A 27,558-nucleotide genomic window follows, 5' to 3' on the forward strand; every position below is an offset into this window, starting at 1 on the left:
CTATAGGGCTCAGAGATTCTTAACTGCCACAGGGAAAGGGAGTTCATACCTCCTGTGCCTACGTGATGGCTGCCAGGTTAGCTTTGGAGGTAAAAGCATCTGTCTCCACAGCTTTAGGTAAAATCCAGTTTGTGTAGCTGGTGACTGTAACAGATTCACATTCTCTGTGGATGAGAGTGGGACATGAAACACACATTGACCAGAGGTTATACCAGTTTCACTCAATATGATCTAATGGGAGTTTTATCTGGAGGACTGCTACCCCGTATTCGTCTCTATCAGTTTCTTAGCATTTTTGAAGCTGTATCTGCTACAATCAACCAAATAAAGTCTATTCCAAATTTCCACAAGACTTTGCAAGTGCCTGCAGGAATTTTCATGAATATTTAGGTGAAGGTAATTCAATATGATTGAAAATGCCAGATAATTTATGTTTGTTATTCTCACCACTACCCTCAGAAGAAACAGGTAAGCCTTCTACCTGGTCTGCTGGCTCCTCATTGGTCCATATCACCTTCTGGCCCCTCTAGGCCTCTGGAAACTAAGTCTTGTTGGTAGCCCCAGCTGAGTGTGTGTGTGTTGGGGGCGGGGTTGGGGGCGGGGGAGAGAATGACAGGGTGCTTATGTCTCCAGAAGAAGGCAGACAAGGTCTGATAGACTGTAACTCCTCCCTAAGGTAACTCCACTAGTTTCAGTGGCATTCTGCCTGGGATGGACTTCTCCAAGAGGGCTAAAACTTTCAGTCCTTATTCAAGGTCACATTGACTTCAGTAGAAGTGTGGCCTGGTTATACGGAGTGAGGATAAGAGGATATATCATGTTTCAGAGTAGCAGCCGTACAGCAGTAGTCTGTATCCGCAAAAAGAAAAGGAGGACTTGTGGCACCTTAGAGACTAACAAATTTATTTGAGCATAAGCTTTCGTGAGCTACAGCTTACTTCATCAGATGCATTCAGTGGCACCGATGAAGTGAGCTGTAGCTCACAAAAGCTTATGCTCAAATAAATTTGTTAGTCTCTAAGGTGCCACAAAGTCCTCCTTTTCTTTTTGAGGATATATCATGTCCTCCCATGTCTAAAATTTCAGAAGGGCCAACGTTAGGTAGAGAGCTCTGCTGACATGGAGCTGTGTTGTTGCATGGAATTATCCAGTTAATGGGAGTTTATGGGGCTCAGATCTGCCTCACTCTTGACAGAGTTAATGAGGTCTGTGGTCCTCCAGGGAAATCCCACCTATCTTGGATCATCCAGGAAAGGCTGGAGTATTTGTGCAAAGTCCAGGATCTCAGTGCTTCTCCTCAGTGCAGAAGGGCATGCACCTGGGCTCTTTAGCTGCACCTGAATCTCAGTTAAAGTACATGGAAACAGATTTGGTGCTCTCACTGCACCAGCCAAGGAGGAAGGAGACCTGGAGAGTGCTGTTCCCCAGGCCAAAGGGAGGTGAGAGCTCTCTCTTTGCAAGCAGCAGAGGAGGAGCTGGCCTCCCTGTTACTTTAAGCCCTGCTTGACCCACAAACCTGTCTCAGGAAGGGGTTGGTAGAGCATTGGGAGAGGGGACTCCACATCAAAATGTCCACAGTATGTTACATGGATAAATTCCTGAAGGTGAGCAGCAATCCAATGCTGTATAGAGCAGCACTTCCTGGTCCCCTGCCCCAATCAGCCATTTCCCTCCAACCCCTTCCCTGCTACATACCATGCTTGGAGTATGAGGGATGTGGAGGCAGACAGTAGATTATTGAATGAACCCAACTGCCCACATGCCTTTCCTTTGAAATTTTGGTAAAAATCCTAATCCTTTTATATCCTATTCAGCAAATCAGCAGACTAAGGACTGCAAGCTTTGCACCAGGGTACTAATTATATCAGCTTATACTTTATAAAACAGAGCTCAGGTACAGGTGAGAACATGCTGCAAGAAAATCTCAGACACACATGACTAGCAAAGTAGACAAGCTGACACTTGGAAAAGAAATCGACAAGTCACAGCTTCTTGGGCAGAAAAAGTGTGGGAGAGAGTGTGCACAAAGACTTTTTTCTTATTGTTGTTATTATTTCACAAGTATCACATCTGATTCAATTGTTTCTGTAACATTATAAATAATGCACATAAAGTAACAAAACAGTGGCCACAGTGTAAACATGACCCTGAGTGAGCTTTGCCTATTCTAGTGTCGGTGTGAATTTTCATCTGATTCTTTCTATTTTACTTAGTTTAATCTATTTTTGGGGTTTATATTGCCTCTCATCCCCATAGCAGTGGAGTGTCTTCCACATAAAATCAATAGAAATAGCAAAGTTCCAAAGTCCCCATGGAGTCTTGGCTCTTACCCTTTTGGGGGTCACAACTCTGCTTGTTTTAATTTAGTTTAGATGAGTGTTTTGGTTGATTGGTTTGTTAGTTACAGGTTTTTCTATTTATTTATGTATTTTTAGGGGTGTGTGGGGAATTTGGGTAGATGTGGAATGCATGGGTGTCAGGTTATGCTGCTCTCTGATGTGATCATGCATTTCCTGTTCCAATAATATGCTATATGAAGGATCTGAGGGGAGAATTTGGACAATGTTTTTTGTCAAAGGTAGGCAAAAGGCAGCAGTAATCTTGTATGTGCAACTCATTATATTTCATGGAGTGAAGTTCAATGTAAATCTCAAGCTGAATTCCAATATTCCTTTGGTTTTGGCCAGCCCTAAATTGCCCTCTATTTGCTACATTTATTTAATTAAACCTATAAGGAGTGGCTCATCAGTCTTCCCTGGCATTCACAACATGAATTGCTAAGATGAAGGATAGGTAGATAAATGTCAATGGAGCAAAGAGAAAGCAATCGAAGAACTCTTTGCTCATCTTCCTTTGTCAGAAAGGAAATGTTTCTTTCTAAAAATAATAGAAGAAGCCAAAACTGTGTTTGAGTTGATACTTAAATCCCAGCCTTTTCATTTCTTGGAGTTCAATCACAAGAAGATTACTCATTTGTATAATTAAAGTAAAATGTGGACATTGATGTAATATGTCCTTCTAGGGGACTGACAGTGCCTATGATTAGAAGTTGGCAGCAGGCCACATGTAAAATGAATGCAGGTAAGCTTAGGTGTTTTTTTCTTCCTTGTCTACTTCTCAGAAATGCCTCAAATTGACACTAATTTGATAGTTTCAACTCCCAAAGCCCCAGCAGATAGTGAGGGTGGAATGTAAAATAAATTCTCCTTGGTGTCAGTCAGTAACTTTTTCTTTTCTTTATGATACAAAAGGTGATTGACGGGAATAGAAGCACTGCTCAGTGCTACAATGGTGTCTAAACTGCAAGCTAGATTGATAGGCAACCATTGGATTTTTTTTCTCTTTAATTTTGAAAAGCAATGATAATGAGCAAGATGCAAAGAAGAGTTCCTTGATAGATTTGTTTAATAACAGTTTTTCTTACCTGAATGATAAAGAGTACCATAGTAATATACATTCAAAATGTTAACCCATTAACCAAAGTTTCTTTCGTTCTCTCAGTCTCACACACACAGATTTATAATCTGGCCCCATAGGTTGAAAAAAAATAGCTGACAGTGAGGTATAGGATTCCTAAACCTGCAGACTCTAAGTTCAGCCACTACCCACTCTACTGATATTAATGTGTCAGTGTTTGTACAAGGGTTTGAAGGGATGAGGTTTGATTTGCCTCCACCAGCACAGGGTGTGTGTGCAACTTGCAATCACTCCATTGCTCAGTGGGAGAGTGGGGCATGCTGCCCCTCAAGGAGGATTCTCCACTGGGAGCAGTATTTTGGAGGGCAGCTTTAACTTTCAGCTGTTTCTCTACAGAAGCCTCACTTTGATCAGCACATTCCTCGGGCACTCTGGCCGTGCTCCCTTCTCCAGTCAGTGGTACCTTTGTAACAGTAACCACATTTGAGTCAGGAAGAGATGCCACATGAAGATGAATAACATCTGCCATGTAGGATGCACACTTAGCAATAAAATAATTTGTCTAACCTCAAGAAATGCTGAGGAAAACATACAAAGGGCAGGTTGTCCACTCTGACCTCCAACCTAGGTGTCTATTTGTATGATTTATTAATTGATCAGTTTGCAGTGATTATTTTTGCTCATGCTGTTGAATATTGTTATCTTCTCCCTCTCCTGAAAAAATAAATAAAACAAATACTTCCTTCAGAAACTCAGCAACATTAACAACCTCCTTATAAATGCCATCCATGCCACCAAACTAGTGACAACTCTGTATACACCAACAACCCTCACCAAACAACAGAATTGCTGACTGCCTGAAATATTTACATGACATTAGACACCTCTCATGCACCCCAAACTCATCCTTTTCATCCTCACCCATAACAATCTTACATTCAACAACGAACACTTTCGCCAAACTGTAGGAACAGCCATGGGTACTCGGATGGCTCCCCAATATGCCAACCTAGAGGTCCCTCTCGAGAAAGAATTTCTGGAAGAAAGCCCCATGAAACCAACAATATTCCGAGAGATGACCTAAACTCCCTCATAGTTTTCCACGACAACTTCAACAATCATGGCCATTCCATCACCCTCTCTTTAGGACACTCCCACAACAGCACCAACTTCCTGGAGACCTCAAGATTTGGCTGTTTAATTCTGAAATATGTGTGTTATTCAGTGGCTTGTGCATTACCTCCTTGCTCATGGTTATCACTACTTTAGCTTCCTAATGTTCTGCCAAATCTTGAGGTCCTCACTCAAGTCTCACTCAGTCAATATTCATGCAAAGCTTTTGTTGACTTCAGTAAGACTTTGCCTGGGCAGGGGCCTCAAGATACATTAATTTACTTCAAAGAATTGCCTTTACTCATGCGAACTAGGGTGGAGGATGAGAGTGTAACAAACCCCCTACTCTTTGCACCACACACACAATGATCAGCTACAATCACAGCCCATCCTAGTGCCCTGCTTAGCTACAAGTCTCCATAATGTGAGAAGGATGAGTCTGGGCTCCTGCCCTATCCCCAGTCTGCAGCAGCCAGCAAGCCAGGCACACGGAGGAGCCTGGTGAACTCTTAGAAGGGGTGTAGCAGCAGATGCACGTCCCTGTGATGGTGAGCACAATGCCTTCCAGTGCTTCTGTCCCTTATGCAGTAGCGTTCAGAAAAGGCACAGATGAGTCCTTGTTGTACAGTGTGCTGCAGAGCAGATTGTCTACCTCAGTGGTTCTCAAACTAGGGCTGCTGCTTGTTCAAGGAAAGCCCCTAGAGGGCTGGGCCTGTTTGTTTACTGGCTGCATCCACAGGTTTGGCAAATCGCGAGTCCCACTGGCCGTGGTTCACCGCTTCAGGCCAATGGGGGCTGCGGGAAGCGGCGCGGGCCAAGGAATGTGCTGGCCGCCCTTCCTACAGCCCCCATTGGCCTGGAGCGGCGAACCGCAGCCAGTGGGAGCCGTGATTGGCTGAACCCGCGGATGCAGCAGGTAAACAAACTGACCCGGCCTGCCAGAGGCTTTCCCTGAACTAGCGGCAGCCCTAGTTTGAGAACCACTGATCTACCTCATTGCTGTCTGCATTATTTATTGTTTATCATTATACTGTAGGTGAATATGTCCACATGAAAAATAGTTGCAAGTATATTAATTAGAAAGCTGAATTCACATCCAGCAAGTAACTGTGAATAGAGGAAAAAGGATCCACATTTTCTAGTATACAGAGTCTTTGTTTCACTCCAGGGAAGATTTGAGACAGAGTCCAGCTAAAGCATGAAGGGCACACCCCACAGGCTTTACTCCGGCAAAGTTCCTGTTGAAATCCAATGGAGGGTTGTTGGGTCAGTCATTTTATAAGGTAGTCCAGCAGGGAGTGTGCTGGTGCATGCTTTCCTCCACTGCTTCTGAGGGCCCGAGTACTACCAGCAGCCCTTTTATCTCAACCTGAGAAGTCTTCCCCCAAGACCTCCCTGAGCTGCCAGTCTTTTACTAGGACCTCCTCAGGATCTGGAAGGAAGCTAATCTCAGCAAGCAGGTCAGTAGTGGCCACTGAGGGGGAGGACCTCCTCACAGAACCCCTGCTACACAACCTCCATCCCCATCTGCCGTGGCAGAGTCCTCCTTGGTGCACCGAACTTGGAGATCGCCTGGACTATAATTGGAGGGACTGGGTGGACCCTGTGGCACTCGGCCAGCACCTGGGGCTGTCCACCTTCCACATCCCTGTTATGTTCTTCAGGAAGAGAGAGTAGCCTTGCCTCCTACTTCTCTCACTTTCCTTGAATGGGCTCTGTGGGATGGTGCACCCACTGACACCTGTCTCTCCAGAACCCATCATGAGGCCCCCTACCCCACAAGCCTCCCCACCTATCCCCAACATGCCACCTGAGCTGGTTGCATGATATCCATCCAGTCCGACGCTGAACCATGCCCAGAGAACATTTGTATGTGCCAATGCTTGACACCATCCACTTCCTTGTGTCCTGCCCCAACAGCAAGTGGCGGGACCTGTTGCTACCTAAGGAGGGTGAGGAACTCCCGTAGGCCAATCTCTACTCCATTATGGTTCCATGGGTGTGCATCGAAGTGGTTCACAAAATCCCCTGACACATGTCTCTTTTGTAGGAGGAGGGAGACTGGCACACATTTGTCTAGGGCAGTGGTGCGCAACCTGCAGGCTGCACACAGCCCGTCAGGGTAATCCACTGCCAAGCCATGAGACAGTTTGTTTACATTGACCGTCCACAGGCATGGCCGCCACAGCTCCCAGTGGCCAGAAATGGTGAACCGTGGCCACTGAGAGCTGCAGGCATCCGTTCAAATGTAAATGGTCTGGTGGCCTGCCAGCAGATTACCCTGATGGACCGTGTGCAGCCCACGGGCCACAGGTTGCCCATCACTGATGTGAGGTGTGTCAGGTTGCAGTCCCTCTTTCAGCACTGCCAGAACCGCTTTCTGGGTTCCAGCTGCCCTTTTCCCTGCACCTCCTGAGCTATTCACACCCTATCCATAGCCTCACAAAATTGTGGAACATCCTTGTCAACCTTATCCTGACACTGGCAAAACAGTCTTCTATCACACCAGGAGGAGGAAGCTGCATGAGGGGTACTCTGCAACTGTGGGGTCTACTTCTGTTCCCTTGTTTGGTCACTTCTTCAAGCAAAGTTCCTCTGGGCATTGTCTACTGACTGTCTTTGAAGAGCAGTAAGTGCTGTCCTGGATTCTCTTTTTAGTGTCCCCTTCCTGTTCCTTGATTTTCAACCTATGATACAGGAGGCCAGGGAGCAGTGGGAGAGTGCTAGATAGATAAGCTCAAGGCTAATTAAGGCGTGGTTCCCTGTAGACGAGGGAAGGTGGCTGCAGGTTAATTGGAGCACCTGCAGTCAAGTAAGGCTTAGCTTAGCTTAGCTTGGAGGTGTGTTGAGAGATTTGGAAGACCTGAGAATTGGAGTAAGGGAGACTTGCTCCCCCCCAGCATCTAAGGACTGAGGGTAACCCCACCTAAGGGGGATGAGGGTAAGAAACCCACAGGGATTGAGAGGGGCTGGGACTCAGAGCGAGGAGCAAACCCAGACCCTTTGCCTGCTTCCCTCCTCTAACACCTTCCTGGTCTAGTAGAGGGGCCCTTGGTACCCAAGAGCAGGGGCAAAGGGTGGCATCTTAGCTCCCCACCATGAAAAGCGCAGGACCCACCAGACTAAAATTGTCCATCTTGCCACAAACCTTAGACTTCAATCCCATTGCCATTTTCTTCTTTGTTGTCCCCCATAATCAACTAGAGCCTGGACTTGGTGAACTTTCCTTCCCTTAGTTGATGAGGAAGGCCTTTAGGTTTGGGTAGGCCGATACCTGCCTGTTTCCAGGACTTCAGATAGTACAAACCTTCCAAATTCTCCAAAAAATGAGTCAGGGGTACTACAGACAACAGTCTTTTTCACTATACCTCCCGGATCCATGCCTAGAGCAACTCCACCCTGTCCAGAGGCAAGGTCCTGTGGGAAAAATGTATGTGCTGATGTAATCAAAGGCTATATCATAATGTATATGCAGAAGGGTACCAGCACTGGAGGGAGATGAGACACTTTGCCAGTGGGTTTCACAAATATTTGCTGACAGCGGGGGAATGATGAAACATTAGAATCTTGGATTCCATTCCAAGCTCTGGAGTGGAGTGTGCTCTGTTGGACAAAGACTCTTCTGCCCACTCTCCGAAAGCTTGGCTGCTTCTTCCCTGTTCTGTTCAACCCACCCATCTCAGTCCTGTTTCTTCTTTATCACAGACTTCTTGTCCCAGTCCCATTTTTCTCACCTAACCAGTCCCAGTCTCTGCTCTTCAGGCTTCTTATTCCAGTCCCAGACTCCTTACCCAGCACATCCTAGTCTCACCCTTGAGACTTTTTGCTCCCAGATCCAGTCTTTCCCACACTCCAAGGTTCCAGTCTCCTTTCCAAGCCATTCTCAGACACCCTCCCCACACAACCCCACCTGCCTAGCACCTTGTCCTCAATCTATGTGCCCAGCTAGTTCCAGTCCCCTCTGGGCTTCTTCTCCAATCTGTTCCTCTCTACCCCTGGCCTACAGACACCTCCACTTCCCTCACTGGATCCCAGTCTTCCCTGAGCTTCTTCTCCAAATCTATTTGCCCAGCCAGTCCCAGTTCTTTCCTCTGCATCTCTGCTTCTCGGCAGGTTTGTCTGCCCTTCTTCCCACATCCTTCCATTCAGCCTGCTGATTCACAGTTCCAGTCTTTTTTCCCAGCCTACCCCCACGCCAACTCACAGTCCAAGTTTCTCTCCCTACCCTGGCTCCTTGTTCCAATGGGCACCCCAGACAACCCCCAACACAACTTGTTCCCTGATTCAAATCAGGGAGGTTGCACCTCCACATTGCCTATGACCAGCCTGCAGATACCTAGCATGGTAAATATCAGCCTAAACAGTTGAGGTGTGTTAAAATTAAAAGCAACTGAAAACAGTCTTATAAAGGGACGTGTTGGATAATGTAAATAATAGCCCCTCCTATATTATGTGTGTATAGAAATATATACAGCCATATATATTAACATACAGTTTTCTCACCTTCTGAATTCTTAGGGCTTGAGAAAGCAGAGCTGGAATTATTTCTGCTGTATTTGTTTCAGCTGCTGAGAAGGGGCTCAGTTCATCTTTTCAGTTTCAAATCTTCTGTTAGTTGATCAGGGAGTGGTGTGTGAACCTCAGTCACAGAGGAAACTGACTCTTCTGCTTCCCTGGAACAAAGGTGAGTGCCACACTTACACTGAGAGAGTTACTCAAAGGAGACTGAAGAACTATAGCAACAGAAAGGAGAAAACAAAAGACTTCAACTCCTCTTTGCCCCCACCCCTCCCCAGCAGCTCTGTCTCTCAAAGATGAAGGAAGGAATCATGCTCTGATGCCACCAGACCATCTGCCATCAAAGCAAAATAAAGAAACAAAGTGAGATTAAAAAAACAAGCACAAAAACTTCAGGCTGGCTATATTGTGCTGGCTGGGCCTCTTATTTTGCTCCATGTGAACAGTGTTCAGAGATGTTTGCAAAGGGAAAATTTTGGTAGTGTTTGTCCAAATACCTCTGAGGCAGGATTTTTCTACTGGTCACTATTAGGCCCATGCAGGTTATTGGCTAGGCTGGTCCCCCAAGTTCTCACAAATGGCATTTCATCTTCATTCAGTCTGCAATGGAAGTGGCAAGGGTTTCACCAACAAAATTCTCCTGATCTGGGGAAATCTGACAGAGACAGAAACACTTATGGCTCATGCTGCCACTCTGCAACTATGACCCTCCATTCCCTGGACACCTGACTCCAGACAGCCATCTTTCTTCTTCAAGTAGTGTCCCTATGGGAGCTCTACTTAAGGTGCACTTTAGCAGTGTCCGTTCAGGCCGTGCATGTTCTCTACATATCATTGTTCTTGATGCCATGTTTTTATAAAGGGCTGCATGGGCGAACCATCCTTAGTTCCTTCTCAGCTGCCTCAGCCTCAGACAAAGTTTTAGTGTGCCCACCCTGAGCATGTCTCAGCTAGATTATTTCTGTCTAGTTTCTAGTTTTGGTTTAGTTTAGCTAAGTTTGGTACGTTAGAGGATTTTTTTTCTCCTTTCTCCTGCCTCTGAGGAGGCTTGCCTCCTTTGGAAGGGGTTTAAATGGTGCCTCATTTGCCAGGAGGTCATCATTGCATCCCACCGTAAAAAGATTGGTGACCACAACTTCTGTTGCTTTCCGGAACCTGTGCTCTCAAACTATCAAAATGTTTGATATTAATATATCAGCACAACCTAATTCATAAAGAGGCATCAGGAAAATCATTGATCTGCCCAGCCAGCTGGGTGCAAATCCTACCAATGTTGGATCTTGTTGTGTTTTAAATTCACTTCAGCCGTCAGGGTAAAGCCAATAGTGTCAGAAGTCGTACTCTTGTACTGGCGAACTCTAGAGTCAATATTTTAAATGGTGTCCATTAATTTTCTGCCCCTCATTTTCTGGGTGTCCAATTTAAGACAGATAGGCCTGACTTTTCAGAGATGCTGAGCACTTGAACCTTTCATGGTCTTCAGCTGGAGTTCTGAGTATTCAACATCTCAGGAAATCAGGCCCAAAGCGTTTCAAGTTGGGCACTCAGAATCAGTAGATGCTTTTGGAAAGTTTTGGGTCACTCGTCAAGTGAAACAGCAGGGATGTTTCTGGACTGATCAGTGGATCACAGGAAGTTGCATCAAGTTTTCTTTCAAGACAAAGAAGCTCCAAAAGCTTACTCATTCTCTGTGCAGTACCTCTTTCCAGAGAGTCTCAAAATACTTTACAAGCATTAATTAATGAAATCACGAAGCTAGAATTGGGCATCTAATTGATTCTCTCTGCCTGATTCAATAGAAGGATCTGAATCAACATCTCTTCACTCCCAGGTGAGTGCCATCAACACCAGGCTCTAGAGTCACTCATGCTTTCTCTGTGGTCCAATAAATAGTTAAGTATTTATATAAAATAGAACAGTTACAACAAGAGAGACTGAGAACAGAGTAGCCTAAAACCTAATGGTTAGAGCACTCACCTGGCAGAAGGGAGATTACAGTTCTACTCCCTGCTCTAGAGTGGGGCTTCAAACCTGGGTCTCCCATATCCCATGTAAATGTCCTAACGACTGGCCTAAAGATTATAAAGGGCTCGCTTCTGCTTGCTCCAGCCAGGGAACACACCATGAATTCATTGGATGAGCAACTCCTACTTGTAGGTGAATGGCTTATACAACGGAGTAGATGGTTGGCAAGGCCTATTACAGTAGCCAGGGTAAAACTACATGTCTTAGAATACAATTAGGAATCATTCACCTCTGCATAATGAGCAAATACATAGATATGAAGAATAAAGAAAATTATGATCTTAAACCTGCTGAAACCTGCTGCTCAGCAATTTTCCTTTGAAGACCTTTCCAAGAAAACAAAACAAAAAAAGAAACAGGGTAATAGGCATACAAAAAAAACCAAAAACCACCCCACAGCCAGTTACTAAGCAGAGCACACAAACAGCTTAATAGCTTTTTTTTTTTTTGGAAAAGATAACCTTCTCCATTGGATACTGCAAGAGTTTTAGAAAATTGTTTGTTCATAGTGCAGAGCCAAGACTGGCTATTTGCCAGACACTCTAAGGTTGTTGATAAGCTCTGATATTGTCTTTTATTAAACTTAGAGAGAGAGATTATGTTGTATTTTACTGGTGATAATAGCAGGCAGCCATAGAGAAGGTGCTGAAAAATCAAAGGTTCAAACCTATGAATGACGACTGGATTCATCTATTGGGTGATTGAATACGAGTTCAGTTGGAAAAATCAGGTTAACCTGCTATCATTAGCTTTCCATTAATGTGGCATGGTTTGATTTATTATACCACCTAAAGAGCAGCTATTCAGAAGCGGATAACTCTAACAGTTAATGGCCAGATTAACTCATGGTGCTCCAGAGACATTACAATTTAAACCTCATCACACCATCCTGGCCCCTTGCAGCATGGAAGGATTTATTCAAAGGGAGGGCTTGTGTTGATGATGCTGTTGTCCAAACCAGTTCTCTGTTAAGGGAGGTAGCTTTGGTTTATGTCTGGGGCCCCATAGAATCATTTCTGTCAACGTTGTACAGGGGATGGGCTGAATCACCTACCCTTGCCCAGCACTAGCTTCTCTTTTGGGCAGCACTGCCTCCCTACATGGAGTGGAATCCTGGTTGCATTGAAACCAAAGGGAGTTTTGCAATTGATTTCAGTGGATCCAGGATTTCACAAATGTCCTCACATAGAGGGGAGGTTGAGGCTGCTTTCTGCTGTTGCAAAAATGCTCCTTCCCTCCTGCAGATATTCAGCTTCAGAGGGGTCCTTCACTAAGATTTAGGCTCTCAGAAGTCACCACAAACCCAGGGTGTAAGTAGTTCCAAATGATTAGTCCCCATTCATGCTTTGCAAATATTGAAAAATGTTTTATTTTGGCTTCAGACCTAAACACGATGTTTCTCCAACATTCTGTTTCCCTTTTTTTCAGAGACTTGAGAGCAAATCCCTTGTTTTTCTGCATTTTTTTGAATTTCCTGTCTAAAATGAAGAAAGTCCCAGGAAGCTACCACTTTTTCTTGGGTGATCTGAGCTATTATACAGATGTTTTAGATAGTCATAAAATAATGATGCATAATGAGTGTGTTTAGCATTTCATGCATGTGAAGGATCCCAATCGCTCAAAGGCAGAATTGTTCTTGATTTTCTAGGTCTTTCACACTCTAGGAATAGCCACGCTATTACAAAGCTGTCAGACAACCTATGTAATTGTAAAAACCCACTTACAGAATGTTTCTCCATGGACAGTCTCTTTTTTATATTATTTATTATTAATTTCAATAAAGAAACAATGACAAATACAAAAGAGTAAATGACTTATAGGCTGTATACATTACCAAATATCACATTTCATGGGATAGCCAATAAAAGTAGGTAATTATGCAACTTTACAAATTGTCAAAGCTACAAGTCCAGCCAAAAGAAAATCAGACAATATTACACAGCTATAACATGCTAGAGTGGAGGTAATAATGACAATTATAAAAAAAGACATACTCAAATGCAAAAAAGAGAAGAGGCTTAGAGGAATGGGAGGGGAAGGGAGTGAAAGTAGAGGTCAGGTGAAATGGAAGTCTGGCATTATTTGACCTATTTCAGCATTCTTTATCCAAATGTATCAATGGGTCCAAATTTCCTCCAATTCATATAATTGTGCTCTACTTTGAAAAGCTACATATTCTCTTTTAAAATAAAATGTTCTTCTGTATTAAAAGGAAACACACAAGGCCAAATGAAAATTTGTTCTCTTTTTTGCTAAGAAACATTTTCCCCGGATTTAATCTATTTCCTTACTTTACGGTAAAAAACTAGTATCTTGTAGGGAGTCTATTAGTATCATCTTTTCCTGGACCAAACTTTTAAATCTCCATCTGTAATGGGTTTCAAACTGTGCAGCAGATTGGCTATTATAATATTTGAAGTGTACTAAGTATAATTTAGACAGTTGTTGTGCTTGTGTCTATAGAAATACATTAGGTTGGTAGTGTAATATCCCTTGGTTTATGAAAAAGTCACTCTACTATAAACTGAAAAATATTGAGTTTCAGTGCAGTGTTTGAAAGACCAGACACAATTGGTTATATGGATCAGTAAATATACAACTCAAAGGCCTGATTCTATATTCTTCATTTACCCCAAATGCCATTTTAAGTGACTGGCCATCTTAAGTGCATGATATATGCAGGATTGGATGCAAAATTATCTACCTTCCCTCCTTTTTTTGTGTGTTTGAAAGCTACCTCTTAGCTTTAAAAAGACTATTTAGTTCACTAGCTTCCAAATACAGCCCATTATTTTCTTGAGAAACCACACATATATCAAAAACTGACAGATGTACGTACCTGCTTGTGAGCTTTTATTTTTATGAAAATATGCTATAAAATTACCTTTTATATATAATGTATATGACAAGAGCCTAAAATTGATTGTAAATGAAGAGGGACAGAGAAAAGGACAAATAAAATGAGCAAATTAGAACTAATCTTGAGCCAAAACCCCAGAACTGAACACCCTAAGAATAAATCTAATGTAGATTCCCATTTAAATTTACCTAATGTTATCATAAGCCAAGCTAAACACTGGATTTGCACACATCCAATCTTGGAGGTATTCAAAACTGAGCGCCAGAACCAAATTTTACAAGTTGAACATCTCTTTAAAAGAAATTTCAAAAGTGAGATATAGGGTCCTTGAAACCATGAACCAGTACTTTCTAAGTAGTTGGCTTGACTACTCAAAGGCCCTTAAAGCACAAGTGATGATTTGAAGAACAAGGACTATGATGTAAACAATGCTGGCCTACTTCAAGTGAGGCACTATTTTCAGTAAATCAGGCAGTGGAATTAAAAGGAAACCCCCACCATGCTACATTTTACTTCAGTTTTCAACAGATCTCCAACTCTGGAAGCTTAAAGTACTGTCAAATCCATTCTACATCAGCAAATAAATCAGTAAACTACTGGTGCCTGCCGGAAATCATGTAGAGTTAGTTAATTATCCTCTGACTTGAAATGGAGACAGTGCAGTAGATCAGAGCACAGAAGAACAGTTGGGGGTATCCTAACTAGACGTTAATAGGACTCTGTTACTTGTTTCATGCACTATACTTGCCTACTTACATACCTCTCATATTAATTGAGAAGCAGGAAGGTGGTGTACAAGTGAAAGAAAAACAATATAAAAAAACAAATGCATTATGCAGTTATAATCATCACCATCATCCTGAACAAACCAACAACAACAACCAGAAACCACTAGAGTGGGAGGGATCAGACTGCTCCCGTAGATGAAGGGAAAGATCTAGTAGCATGCACAATTAATATATGCAGCAATAGTCTTTCATGTAATAGTATCCACTTGGAAGCAGTGACACAGACAGAATAGATATGTAGAAGTGGTTCTGTCTGTTATCATGCTATATGCCAGTCATGGGGCAAATATCAAAAGGTGAGCAGCTTAGTTCTGTTTGCCCATGAGCTGGGAAGTTTACATTTTTATTGTAGACAGGTCAGGTAGCACTGCCTATTACCAAGGTTGCCTGACAGTTCCCATTATAAGACACTGTTTTCAGTTGCTTATAACTATACCAAAGTTTAATCATTTGGGCTGATTGTGTCCATGCCAGCCTCAGGCTGAATATTTTGGAAATTTCAGATAAAACAGTTCTTCTGTGTTTGAGAATAGGGCTAGCAAAATTACTTCGTTTTACCCATTTTACTATTTTTGAGACCTTTTCTTTGATTCACACAGTATTTTTAGTTCCCTGATTGCCAATTAGTGGCAACTTTGGTAGCTATTTTGTGATGTAGGCCTCTAAGGAATGGCCTGAGACTACCAGTTTATTTCATATTTGCATCAGTAGCCATCAGATGATAGTGATTTTAATTCACTACTGAACTCTTCTAGATTCAAAGCAACAACCTGTGACTGAATGTATCCATATGTCATGGCCTATTGCTATTGTGGGGCATACAATCCCCCAGAACGAACACTTCTTAACTCCTAAGGCTCCACTGAATCTGATATTACTTAAATCAGAAATTAGTCTGTTAAATGAGTGGAATGAAACAGATTTCAATTAAGGGCTGGGAGGAAATGGTTGAATTACTTGTGCATGTTTTTCTCAGATAAATGTAGCCCTTTTCCTGTTAATGAATAATGTGCAGATGAATCCTGTTATTTTTTAATTTACAGTTGTTCATAAATAATTGGCGTGAGTATATTTGAGTATTTGGCATTTTGGTAAACTGATCTCTATGGCTGGGATTTCCAAAGGAGCCAAGGGATTTAGGCATTTTTGGACTTGATTAGGCTTCTTTGAAAATCTCAGCCTATGGGTTCTAGTTGCTTGTGCCACATGATAGGTCACTTAACTCACATAGGATGTTTCCATTTTCTGATGTATGGATGGGCCTTCTTTATAAAGAAGAGCCCCATGTGCTGTTTGGAACTTACTCATTCTTAGTGTATCTGGCAGTCATGATGCTGGCAAACTGGGTGCCAGCTCATGACAAGGCCCCAGGCCTCACTGAACACTGGCAGATGCATAGCTGGCAACCAGTCTGGCTCATCTGTTTGTTAGTATTGTCAAGATAGATATTAGAGTTGTAAGAATGTTTTTGGTGCTTAGATCTTATGAACAGCTTGTAGGATGCTGCATCTATTAGTCTCACTTATCTGTATCTCATGTTATAAAGCAATAGCAAAGGTTTGCATTGTAAACCTCTGTAACTGTGTAACTCATAAAACAGGAAAGAAGCCTTCTCTAATGCAAATACTGGCTATCTACAGAAGATGTTAGGGCCTGCCCAATTAGAAGGCCTTTGAAACCAAATGAGACATCAAAAAACCAAAGACTTTGTTAACTGCACTCCTCACCCCCTCCAAGAAGAGGAGACCTGCACATGACCTGCACATCAGTTTGGGCTCTGGGGACAGGAGGATAAAAAATCCCAGAAAAGGAGAAACTTGGCCTTTTGCTGCTTGGATTCTAAAGGGTCAAGAAACGCTAAGCAAAAGCAAAAGACCCCCAACCGTTAGACCTGAGTTACCCCTAAAGGATATATGGAATTTGTTTACTGTAGAAGTTTATGTTATCTTTTAGAATTGAAGACTGTAACTCATTCTGGTGTATATGTTATCTGCTTTAGCCTTGTAAATAACTATTTTATGTTCTTTTCCTAGTGAATAAATCTTTAGTTAGCTTATTACAGGATTTGCTACAAGTGTTGTCTTTGGTGATAGATCTAGGGTACAATTTATCTGGGATGAGTGACTGCTCCTTTGGGACTGGGAGAAACCTGAATATTGTTGTGATTTTTTGGTGTAAGAGACCATCTGTCACAAAGAGAAGCTTGCCAGAGTGGCAAAATAGACCAGAGTGCCCAAGGGGCCTGTCTGTGACTCCAAGTTAAAGCTGTTCTGGTGCTTTAGGAATTCATACTTGTTACTTGGTTGGTGAAATGTAATTAGAGAACATACAACCAGTTTGGGGTTTGTGCCACTCCGGACAGCATGACAGTAGTGAATAATGACAAGAGCTTTTCATTAGTGGCCATGTAAAGTACAGCCAGTGAGAAATATTTGTAGGGCAGAAGCAGTCAAAGCAGGGACTGTGGCACTGGGAGGTGGGGGGAAGGGTCAAATGGGGCCCAGCCAGGGCCATCCCTCCCCCAGCACTGCCCTGGACCCAAACTGTACAGGGGAGAACCCCACACACCTTCTGGGGGCACTTCAACCAGAGTGTTGTCTCCCTTTACCCCCCGCTATGTGGGCTTGGGAAAAAGCTGTAGAGAGGAGCCAGCCAGAGATTCCAGCAGGGAGGGGGTAAAAGCAGCCAAAGCAAGGACTGTGGCACTGGGTGTGTGGGGGGAATAGTGCCTAGCCAGGGCCACCTTATCCTCCACCACCTCCTGGGACCCAAACTGTGCAGGAGATACCCTCCTTCCCCCGCACGTGCACACTCTCTCTCTCTGGGGGCACTAGGATCCAAGCGGTGTCTCCCCTCCTCCCCCACCATGTGGGCTTGGGAGAAAGCTGCAGAGAGAAGTCTGCCAGAAACTCCAACAGAAGCAAAGTCCTCTGGTCCCTTGGAAAGTTTTCTACAGTTTTGACTGGACTTCCTCTGCCCTTTGCTCCAAGCCTCTCCTCCATTAGAGTCTCTTTACCTCAGCGTCTCTCCTCTGCTCTGTCTCCCTCACTCCCTTTCCCCTCAGTACCCCCTCTTCTTTCCCTTTGGCTGATCCCCTCCAAACTGAACCCACCCACATATCAGAAAACGAACTGTAGAACTAACATGCCATTTGCTGACATCCCATTGTTCATTCTGCTTGTGTGTTCTACTCCTCTCCCCACCCTGTGTCTGCCTTGTCCATTTAGACCAGTGGTGGGCAACCTGCGGCCCACAGACCGCATGTGACCCATCAGGGTAAGCTGATTGCAGGCTGCAAGACATTTTGCAGATGTTGACTGTCCGCAGGCCCGCACCACTTCCTGCATCTCCCTTTGGCTGGGAATGGTGAACCGCGGCCACTGGGAACTGCAGGAAGCAGTGAAAATGTAAACAAATGGTCTGGCAGCCCGCCAGAGGCTTGCCCTGACTGGCTGGGTGTGGCCCGTGGGCCACAGTTTGCCCACCACTGGCCTAAGACCTTCCTAAAACCTGACCCTCTTTCTCCATTTTAACTCACCATACTACAGACCCTACAGGAGGATGGATCAGGTCAAACACTGGAAGAGGAGAACCAGGAGGTCTCCTGCCCAGCAGCTGGACTTCCACATGGAAGTAAGGAAGTAAAATAGGTAAAATCGGGACAATTTTGTGGCTTGTACTAAGAAACTGCACAGGGACCCAGCCAATGTAGTGTGGCTCCTGCAAATACAACAGAGCAGCATGGAGGCATAAATCCTCCCTACAGAATAACTCTGGTCTTCACTAATCTGGAGTGTCCTTTCCCCAGAGATTCCGAAGGCACTCAGGATTGAAAGGCCTTGACTTCTGTGAACTTCATAGGGGCCTCAAACCATTATGCCACGAGGGGAGGCTTGATAGGTGCTGGAGATCTTCATATCATTTTCCTTCCCTGTGGATCCTCTCAGTAGGTCAGATCATGATATTAATGGGGGACAGGTTTGTTTTTGTTTTGTTTTTTCTCACAGGTTTTTCTGCCGGTGGGATAGGGAAGGAGGGGTCTAGCTTCAAACTGAAGTATTGTGTATGTCCTAAAAATACTTTATTTACAAAGAATTTTGCCTTCAACTTGCAAATAGTAGTTAGTATTTGCAAACTTTATAATAATTCATTATCTGTATACTTATCAATTTACATTTCATACATAATGCTATAAGTATTTACTTTCTGCAAGTTACTCATTTTGGATACTACTTTCTAAACTAGTTAGTGTTCCTGTTCATAGTCAGTTTCACTTTCAATTTCCCAGGGACTAGCACAAGGCAGTGTGACTGGGTTTCCAGCACAGCTGGGGAGTTCTTATTTATTTATTTTTAATTGGAAAAAAAGATATGGAAATGTTTCTGTTTCTATTGGCTTGCAAAACTCTTTAAACAACTTACAGTTTGGGCCTAACTACATTACATTGATCTGACTGAACTTATAAGGAGGGACAATGTTCTGTGCAGCGCGTTTAACAATATATGGGAACAGTAAGCGTAAGTTGCTTTTTATAACATAGACAATTAAAAGTCATTGATCATGTCACCTGCAGAGAATCTGGTTGCCTTGTATAGAAGAGGGGTGGTCCCCCACAAAAGTTATTGGTGCAAGTCTTCAGTGAGGAAAGCATGATGAGTTTGTCCGGCTGCGTTTAAGGCTTGTCTGCATGCTGAAGAACAGCACAGCACAGCGCATCCTTGCAGCTCTTATCTAGAGAGTGGTGTGGTGCACTGGTGAAGGGCTTTGTCTTTATTCACAACACATTCCTGTGCCGTGGCAGGGGAGGAAACGGCACAATTGTCTGTCAGTTTGTCCTCTCCCACCATCTGCAGAATAAACTGAATGCTAACTCACCGTTAGAGAGGGGGAGAGATAAAAAGACAGGGATGCTCTCTGGCTCATTCATACATTAGGTTTCTCTGCAAAGGCAGAAGGCAGAAGGAACAGCATCAGCAACCTTGCAAGCAGTGACTGTAACTGTTCCCATTAATATGGTCCGAGATACTTTGAGGAGCCAATTTATTACTTTGCATGTAACACTTGAGCTTTGCTGAAAACTGGAAGTGCTAAGCGCACCTTTGCTTCTAATTTATTTATAAAGACTTGCATCTTTCACAGAACGAACCTTTTCAAGCAAGAATCACCCAAGGCAGGTAAGAAATGTATACATCTATGACACCTTTATAAAGTGATGTACATTAACGATGATTACTTTTTGATTCAATGCCTGGCTGTTATTGAACACTTAGAAGTACTGTGGGTGCTTATGTCATGCTACGTTTGAATAAGTTAATTTCTAAGAAAATCTGCAATATACTTTGCAGATGATTTAAATCTTTGCTCAGCACTAAAGATCATGATTATTTTTTATCTTAAAACTTAAACTTCCCAGTTAAGGAACTTGAGCTCAGAATGTGACTTGAGATGCATTGCTTAATGTCTATGTTCAGTATCTATGGCTTTACTTATGACCGTGTTTATAATCATTAATTTCTTAGGTACGGTACCCTAATGTAAAATATAATGGCCGAGTGGTTAACTTTTTTAACCCCTACTCCACTGCAACCAATAATGGTTCACTGAACCATGATAGTTTTGAGAGTTTAGTCATACTCATCCCATTTGCAGAAATGTGTGTTCTCATCATGTACACATGACAGAAGTGACTTTTATTATGCACAATGAGCTGTTACGTTAGTGTCATCGACTGCAGGTGGGCAGTTTTTAAAAATATTGAATTAAAAGTTAAGATTTTATATATGGTATCTTTGAAATATTTCAAACAAGAAGTAACTTGGCTATAATTGGCAATCAGTTAGATGATTATGCTGTTAGTAGTTAGGTTAAATGGTAACTTTTTTTTTTGCACAGACTTTAACAAACTTCCAATAAATGAATAATATTGAGCATTTTATACTTCGAAGCTAAGAGTAAATGAGTGAAAAAATTGGCAAAGGTTTTGACTTTCTGAAGTTTAGAAGGATGATAATTTCTAATACTTTAGCTACTGGCTGGATATATCCTTGGATGTCACACCATTCTGGGAATTCTTTGTGCTTAAGATAAAAAAAAGTTCAAATGAATCACTGTTGTATGACAAGAAAAGACAGCTAAGGAAACTGGAAGAGGATGGTTAGTAAAAACTGCTCTAGGGACATTGAACATTAAATTTAAATGTCACTTATTCCAGTAAGTGTCTAAATAAGTCTTTTCTCAGTTACTTGCTGCCAATCTGTAACTTTCCCATTTCCAGCACTTCCTAGTAACACACCTTTCACTTAAGTGCTGTTCCTGTCTAATTACTTCACTCAAGACTCTCAGACATACCCATCTAAAGATATTGTGGTAACACTTTTATGGTTCTGGTTTAACTTTGACACGCCATTAATAATGAAGACAGGATTAAAGCAAACTCTAGTAGCGCACATGTTTGGGGATTGTATCCAGCACTGAGTTACTGTAAGATCATAAGGAATCTTGCATAGAAGAATTTTCTGATACATATGCTGTCTTTTGACTCTCTTTTTTTTACTAGCTTTAGTTTCGTAACTGTGTTTCGCTCCATGGGCAGTCTGCATAGTGTACCATAGGGCTTCACAGAAGGTAGGCTGTGAAGCTTTTGGGATTGGATGGATGCCAATAACTTTCTCCAGCATGCTGTCACATGACCTAAAGGAATGTCCTATTAGAGAGAGCAAACTTGGAAGCTGTATTGAGAGATTTCAACAAAGTTGAGAGAAAGGTATGAGCAGAGTAACTGTAGTGATTGGAATAAATCAGGGGCCCAATCCTTCTCCCATTTACGTTACTGGGAAAAACTCTAATTGGTTTCTGTGGGAGCAGATTTCAGCCCACAGTACAAACAAAAGGTGGTTTAAAAAGATAAAGTTTGCAAGTTGACAAGGGTTTCCTTCCCACTCCGCCGAGCTCTGTGTGGGAGGCAGCGATAACGGTGCTGCCAACACTTGAACGAGCACCTTTAGCTGGTGCAAGTTGGTGTAGCTCCATTGACTTCAGTGAAACTATGCCAATTCACCCCAGCTGAGGATCTGTTCCCCTTGTGCAGAGTGTGTGGATGAGGGTTTGCACATGTGGATGGGGTGCTAATGTTCCCAGTAGCGCTGAACGCCTCAGTGGGATTGTATTGGGGCAGGTTAGGGGTATACTCATGGGATCAGGACCCTTGTATCTGTGAGGAATACAGGCTAAATGAGGAGCAAGGCAAGGACTGGTGCCATAAGTGCACTCTTAAAGAGCCTCTGGACACATGTCTGATTCTCAGTTACTCTGGTCCTGCACTTGGGGTGGGGATGGAGAGGGAGCACAGGAGGCCTTTGCACATCCCAGGACAGAGGCTAAGGTAGTGTAAATTGTCCTAGATCCATTTAAATTGACGGATATAGCCCCATACCATGTGGGGCCATTCAGGATGCTATAGCCTATGCAGGAGGGTATAACGGGCTATGCTACTCCTGGAAGTGCTGTTCAAATTTGTACTCTGCTTCCCATGGCTCCCTGTGACCTTTGAGAAGCAGATCATAGCCAAAGTACTGTGTACTTTGGCTCTTCCCCTCAACAAATCCCTGATCGATCCCCAGTGCTGGGTGCATGGCTAATGCACAACCATTATGGCAGCTCTGTACTGGCCAAGAAGCCCCATGAGTAGGGGGTATTTTCAGGGGGCCATTTCTGCCCACTTTACAGCACTCTGGGAGCATAAAGGCATCTTAAAGGATCTTTAGTGTGACTAAAAATCAGTGTGCCATCTCCTGCCCTACCATGTTACAGCAGAAATAATGCTTCCTGTCCGTCTCCAGGATAATACACTTTCCTCAGCCACCCCAGCCTGGTTCAGGCTCTAGGAGCTCCACTTCCATCTGTCTCATTGTGGCATTTTTTCTGCAAAGTGCTGTGATACACTGGTTAGTCAGCAAGGACTTGGCCCTTACAAATTCCTGTCACTTCAAGGTTGGCACAGAGCAACCTGAGTACAAATTTCTTCCCCTTCCCTATATACAGAAAGTCCAAAGGATTTGTCCTTTTTAGTTGAATGTATTCTCCTTTTAGAAGCAATAGTTTTCCTTACCAATACGTAGCAACATATGAAGAGAAAACCGGATTACTTTGAATGTGCTGGTGATACTGAGGGTTTCTCGTTATGATTATAAGCATATCTGTTTCCTAGTCTCTTGTTTGGAAGGTAGGCAAGTTGTGTGAGATTTTGCAAACTATTTTACAAACATGTCTCTGTTACAGTTTGCTGTTCAATGTCACCTGATTGTCTGTCTGCAGTGCTACTCTGGGCTGTGTAACTCATATACACACAGAATTCTGCAATCAAAATATCTGTCCCTTCATTTCCAGGTTATAGGAAGGAAAATAACAAAAGCTTTGACTTTCCAGTTAGCTTTGCACTCCAGTTGAAATTTGAAGCTCCTTAGGAATGGTCAGCCAGTCAGAATGTTTGATTGGAAAGAGTGCCACTTTTTTTCATTCAAATAGGGTGACCAGACAGCAAATGTGAAAAATCGGGTAATAGGAGCCTATATAAGAAAAAGGCCCCAAAATCGGGACTGTCCCTATAAAATCGGGACATCTAGTCACCTTACACTCAAAAGACTTCTCTCTCAAAGAGTAGATCTGCTACTTCATCCCGGAATGTATAGTTTATTGAAGACGAATACAATCTTGTATTGAATTGTTTATTAAAGACAAATACAATCAATTCCCTTCTGTCAATTATATTTTTCATCAACAATACTCTTCACATATTTGATTTAAAAAAAACTGTGAAAGGGCAAGCTTGCTCTGCTCATGTGTAAGAGTAGTCCTGTATAAAGATGATAGGACATCTCCTGAAAGAAAGCAAACTAGATTTAGAGGGGTATTTAAATTCAAGTAACTTAAACCTAAAAGGCTCTCTTAAGCAGCCTACTTTAACTGCCTCTCTTGTTAGCTGCGTTCCCTGCTGCTCCCTGTTATTTCAGTGCCTCAGTATGTAATGAAACCAATCTAGACACCAACAGACTCAGTGGGCCAAATGTAAAGTGATGTAAGTTGCATGCTTGTAAACAGGTGCATGACTAAATGAGTCAAACTGATTGAGTCTTAGTACAACGGAATGGTGAAGTGGCCAGAAGATGCAAATATATTAGTTTAGACTATCTCAGATTCACTATAAATTTAGCTTCACAGCTGTAGTTGATCTCAAATGGTTAAAATACAAGTCTTCTGGTTGGTCCTCAGTATACTTTTAGTCTCAGAGTGAACCCTAAGGAACTCTAACAGTCACCATAAGCAGCAGAACTGAACTCGGCAAAGGAATTATGTATATTCCAAGTCAATTTAAGTCTTGTTACACCAGAAGAGGTGAGATTTTTGTGCACTATTAAAAAGAGGCTGTCTTATTACTCTTGATGTTTTCAGAAATAAAGTTTTAAAGCAGAAAGGTGAAATAGTGAACAGCAACGGTTGTGTGTGCACTAACTAGTTTTCATACTGACTTTCATTATACAGTCAGTAAATATGGATCTGTAGCACATTCCTTACTCTTGCTATTAAGCGTTCACTCCATACACTGTGATGGTACTGAAGAAGCTGTTGCAGTGAATGTTGTGAACATATATTAAGCATTGCCAACCTGAAGCAATGGGGAAATGAGTCAGGCACCCCCCAAAATCATAAGATTGGCATAAAAATAAGGATTTTTTCGGAAGTTTTGACTTTTATTTAGTTTGTCTCTCTTTGTTTTCTTTTTTTCTTTGGGGGTGCACTTGAGTCACATTTGCAAGCTTTCCTCCACAGTCATGAGGGCAAGAAACTTTTTCTAAAAGAAAGATTTTTTTCACCTAATCACATAACTTTATGAGCTGTGGATTTTAGAAAAGTACCATATTAAATATCAAAAGAGTTGGCAACATTGTGGATTAAAAAAAATAATACATAAGACTCAGAAATCTTACCAGGTTTAGTCACATAACTGGTGCAATGAGGCTGTTGTCCTTATTGCATGTTTGGAGTCCACAAAGACTTCTCTGTTACATGCTTCTATAAATTAAAGGAAAATAAGCCACAAAAACTTTAAACTCTTATCTGATCCCAAGGGATAGAGCAAAAGTTGTTGGGGGGATATTTGGCAATTCAGAGTTTTGAGTGCAGCCTCTACTGCAGAGAAAGGGATTTGTAGCCATGAAAAGGATGTACACCTTATACTAATGCAGTGTAGCTGTAACCATGTTGGTCCCAGAATATTAGAGAGACAAGCTGGGTGAGATAATATCTTTTATTGGACCAACTTCTGTTGGTGAGAGAAAGTAGCTTTCAAGCCACGCAGAGCTGAAGAAGAGCTCTTTGTGGCACAAAAGCTTGTCTCTCCAACAGAAGTTAAGTCTTCTACATGCACCTTCTCAAAGGAAATGAAAGACCCTTGGGGCAGCCAGGTAGAATCCCCTTTTCCACTCTGTTCCTATCCATACTCCAGGCTCCACTGAGAAGCCATACTGACATTGGAGAGCTGCTTGTGGCTTCATAATTCTCTTCTGTCTGAATGTGGAGTAGATGCCACCACATGGGAGTTAATGCTGTTATGACTTTGTTGGGAAATGAAATGCAGAGAGAGCCAGCAAGGCACTGAATATTCCTCAACCCCCACTGACTCCAGTGCAAATTAAAAACACACACAGGAGGAAATTAGCACTTTGTAGGATAAGATGCACAGTTTCCTAGATGAGACTAATACATAGGGTGGCCACATCCCAGCTACTCCCCGTTCCAGTGTGACACAGAGATCTGAATATGGATTTTGACTCCAGAGAGCTTCTGTGGGATCTGAGCTCATGGATGACAACTCTGTATTGGCTCATCTCTCCGATCTCTGCCACTGGTGAAGGTTTGGTTCAGAAATTAAAGTTTGCTGTTTTGATTCTATCCATGCCACAGAGTGGAAGGATTACTTGACTTTGCTTTCTTACAGCACTAATAAATGCACATGCCCCAATATGAGAGAGATGAGTCAGAGGAACTTAAAATACAAATATTTGCAAAAAAAAATTAAACTCTGTGTGTTCAGAGATGATGGCAATGAGTGTGGTATAAAAATGACAGATGGCACCCAATGTTGTCATTATATTAATGGGTTGATTTAATCCCAAACACAAGGCAATTAAGACACAGTTACATCAGATGGGGATCTAAGCATAGCTCTACTGAAGCCAATTTTCACTACCCGAGTATCTGATCCTGAAAGGGACGGATAAAATGTAATAATTATTTATTGTTTTCATTGGTGCCAATGAAAAAGGTATCAGTTTGTTTATGCCCTGATATCCCCAATGCAGCACTATCTGAGCCTCTCCCACGTATGATCAACTGGTCACCTAGAGTTGCATGCATGTCTTTACAGAATTTAAGTCATTCTGCAACCAATACAATGTCAGTGAATAAAGAGGCTTTTTTTTCTGTCATGAACTTTCTTTATTTAATTAAAGGGTTCCTGACATTTTAGAAATTCTTTTCAAATTAACTTTCCTTTAATCTGCACAGGGAAATATTACTGGCTTTAAGGTTGTTCTGAGACTGAGACAGACTCCAATTAATTAGTTGCTACTGACAGATAGATATGCTGTAAATAAAACCCATAGGGTTCCTATATGAAGATTAATTCATTTCAAACAAAGGAGATATAGAATCACTATTTCTCTGTGTTTGCATGTACGTGTGTGCACACACGCACATGTAAATATATAGAACTCAAATACCAGCTAGTCATTTAGGGAAAGTAAAAATTACTAGTTGCAATTAAACTGCATTTTAATACTGCAGTACATGTCTGAACAGCTTGATACTATTATAACATGCATGACGATAAACAATTGGCTTTGTATCATGATTAATCTAAATAAGGAATTACACCTTTCTCTAGTCTTCTGAATGGGAGTATTTCTGCTTTATTATAAAAATTTTAGGGCCAGATCCTCAGCTCTGTTGGGACCCCTTTGAACTGCTCTGACCTGCGTGGTTTCTCTCTGTGTGCACTGAATGCCCAGGTAATGCAGAACTGATGTAGTGGGTCTTCAACGCTCCTCCTAGCTCCTGGTGTAGGAAGCATGGCCTAGGAAAGGGGCGTGTGCCCAGCTTCAGTGAGTCTGAGCTGCTGGAATGGTCTTTTGGGGGCCACAGTCACCCAGGCACAATTTTAGCGCTGATTTAAATTGAGTTGGAGGCTGAATTGGCCCTCAGATGGCCCCAGGATCAGGGGCATGGGTGGAAGTAGGTATGGAATGAAGGTCACATTACGGCATTTTTATACCTCTATCTTCGTCCCCACCAGATGGGCACTATGCCTTTAGTTTGTAAATTGGAACTATTTGAAATAACTATACAGGTTAAACAATAATATTAGCTAAACTGTTATTTAAATTAGGATCAGATTAAATTGATACCATATATAAAGCTATTTTGTTGGATGTTCTAATAAGCAGCTCATCTCCAATTCACACCATAAACTTCTAAAACACAAACTTTTGTGTACACTTCTCTTATAATGCACTAAACAGATGGAGGCTCATCTTCATTCCCACCCCCCCTTTTTAATACTCATCACAACTTATAAATGATGATTTTCTTCCAGTAAAAAAATGTGGTGAGTCCAGATGTTCAAACAAAATGACTCCCAACAGGCCTGCAATACAGGTTAATTCAAGAATGGATATGTCTAAATACACAGAACAAAACTTAACATAATTTTAAATGAGGATGTAGGGTGTAAAATGCAGTAAAAGGAGAAAAAAAGAGCTAGAAACAATAATGAATTGCTTT

General features: G+C 42.4%; 1 long non-coding RNA gene across 1 annotated transcript in view; it reads left to right on the forward strand.

The window, feature by feature from the left end:
- LOC311525696 overlaps window positions 1-27,558 on the forward strand; it is a 160,698-nt gene that overhangs the window by 130,243 nt on the left and 2,897 nt on the right. Inside the window, exon 4 of the long non-coding RNA XR_014712837.1 lies at window positions 19,861-19,895. This is a non-coding gene — a long non-coding RNA (uncharacterized lncRNA). The remainder of the gene's footprint in view (window positions 1-19,860; window positions 19,896-27,558) is intronic.

The sequence above is a fragment of the Lepidochelys olivacea genome, assembly GCF_965140295.1.
Source record: "Lepidochelys olivacea isolate rLepOli2 genome assembly, chromosome: 8".
In the NCBI taxonomy this organism is placed as follows: Eukaryota; Metazoa; Chordata; order Testudines; family Cheloniidae; genus Lepidochelys; species Lepidochelys olivacea.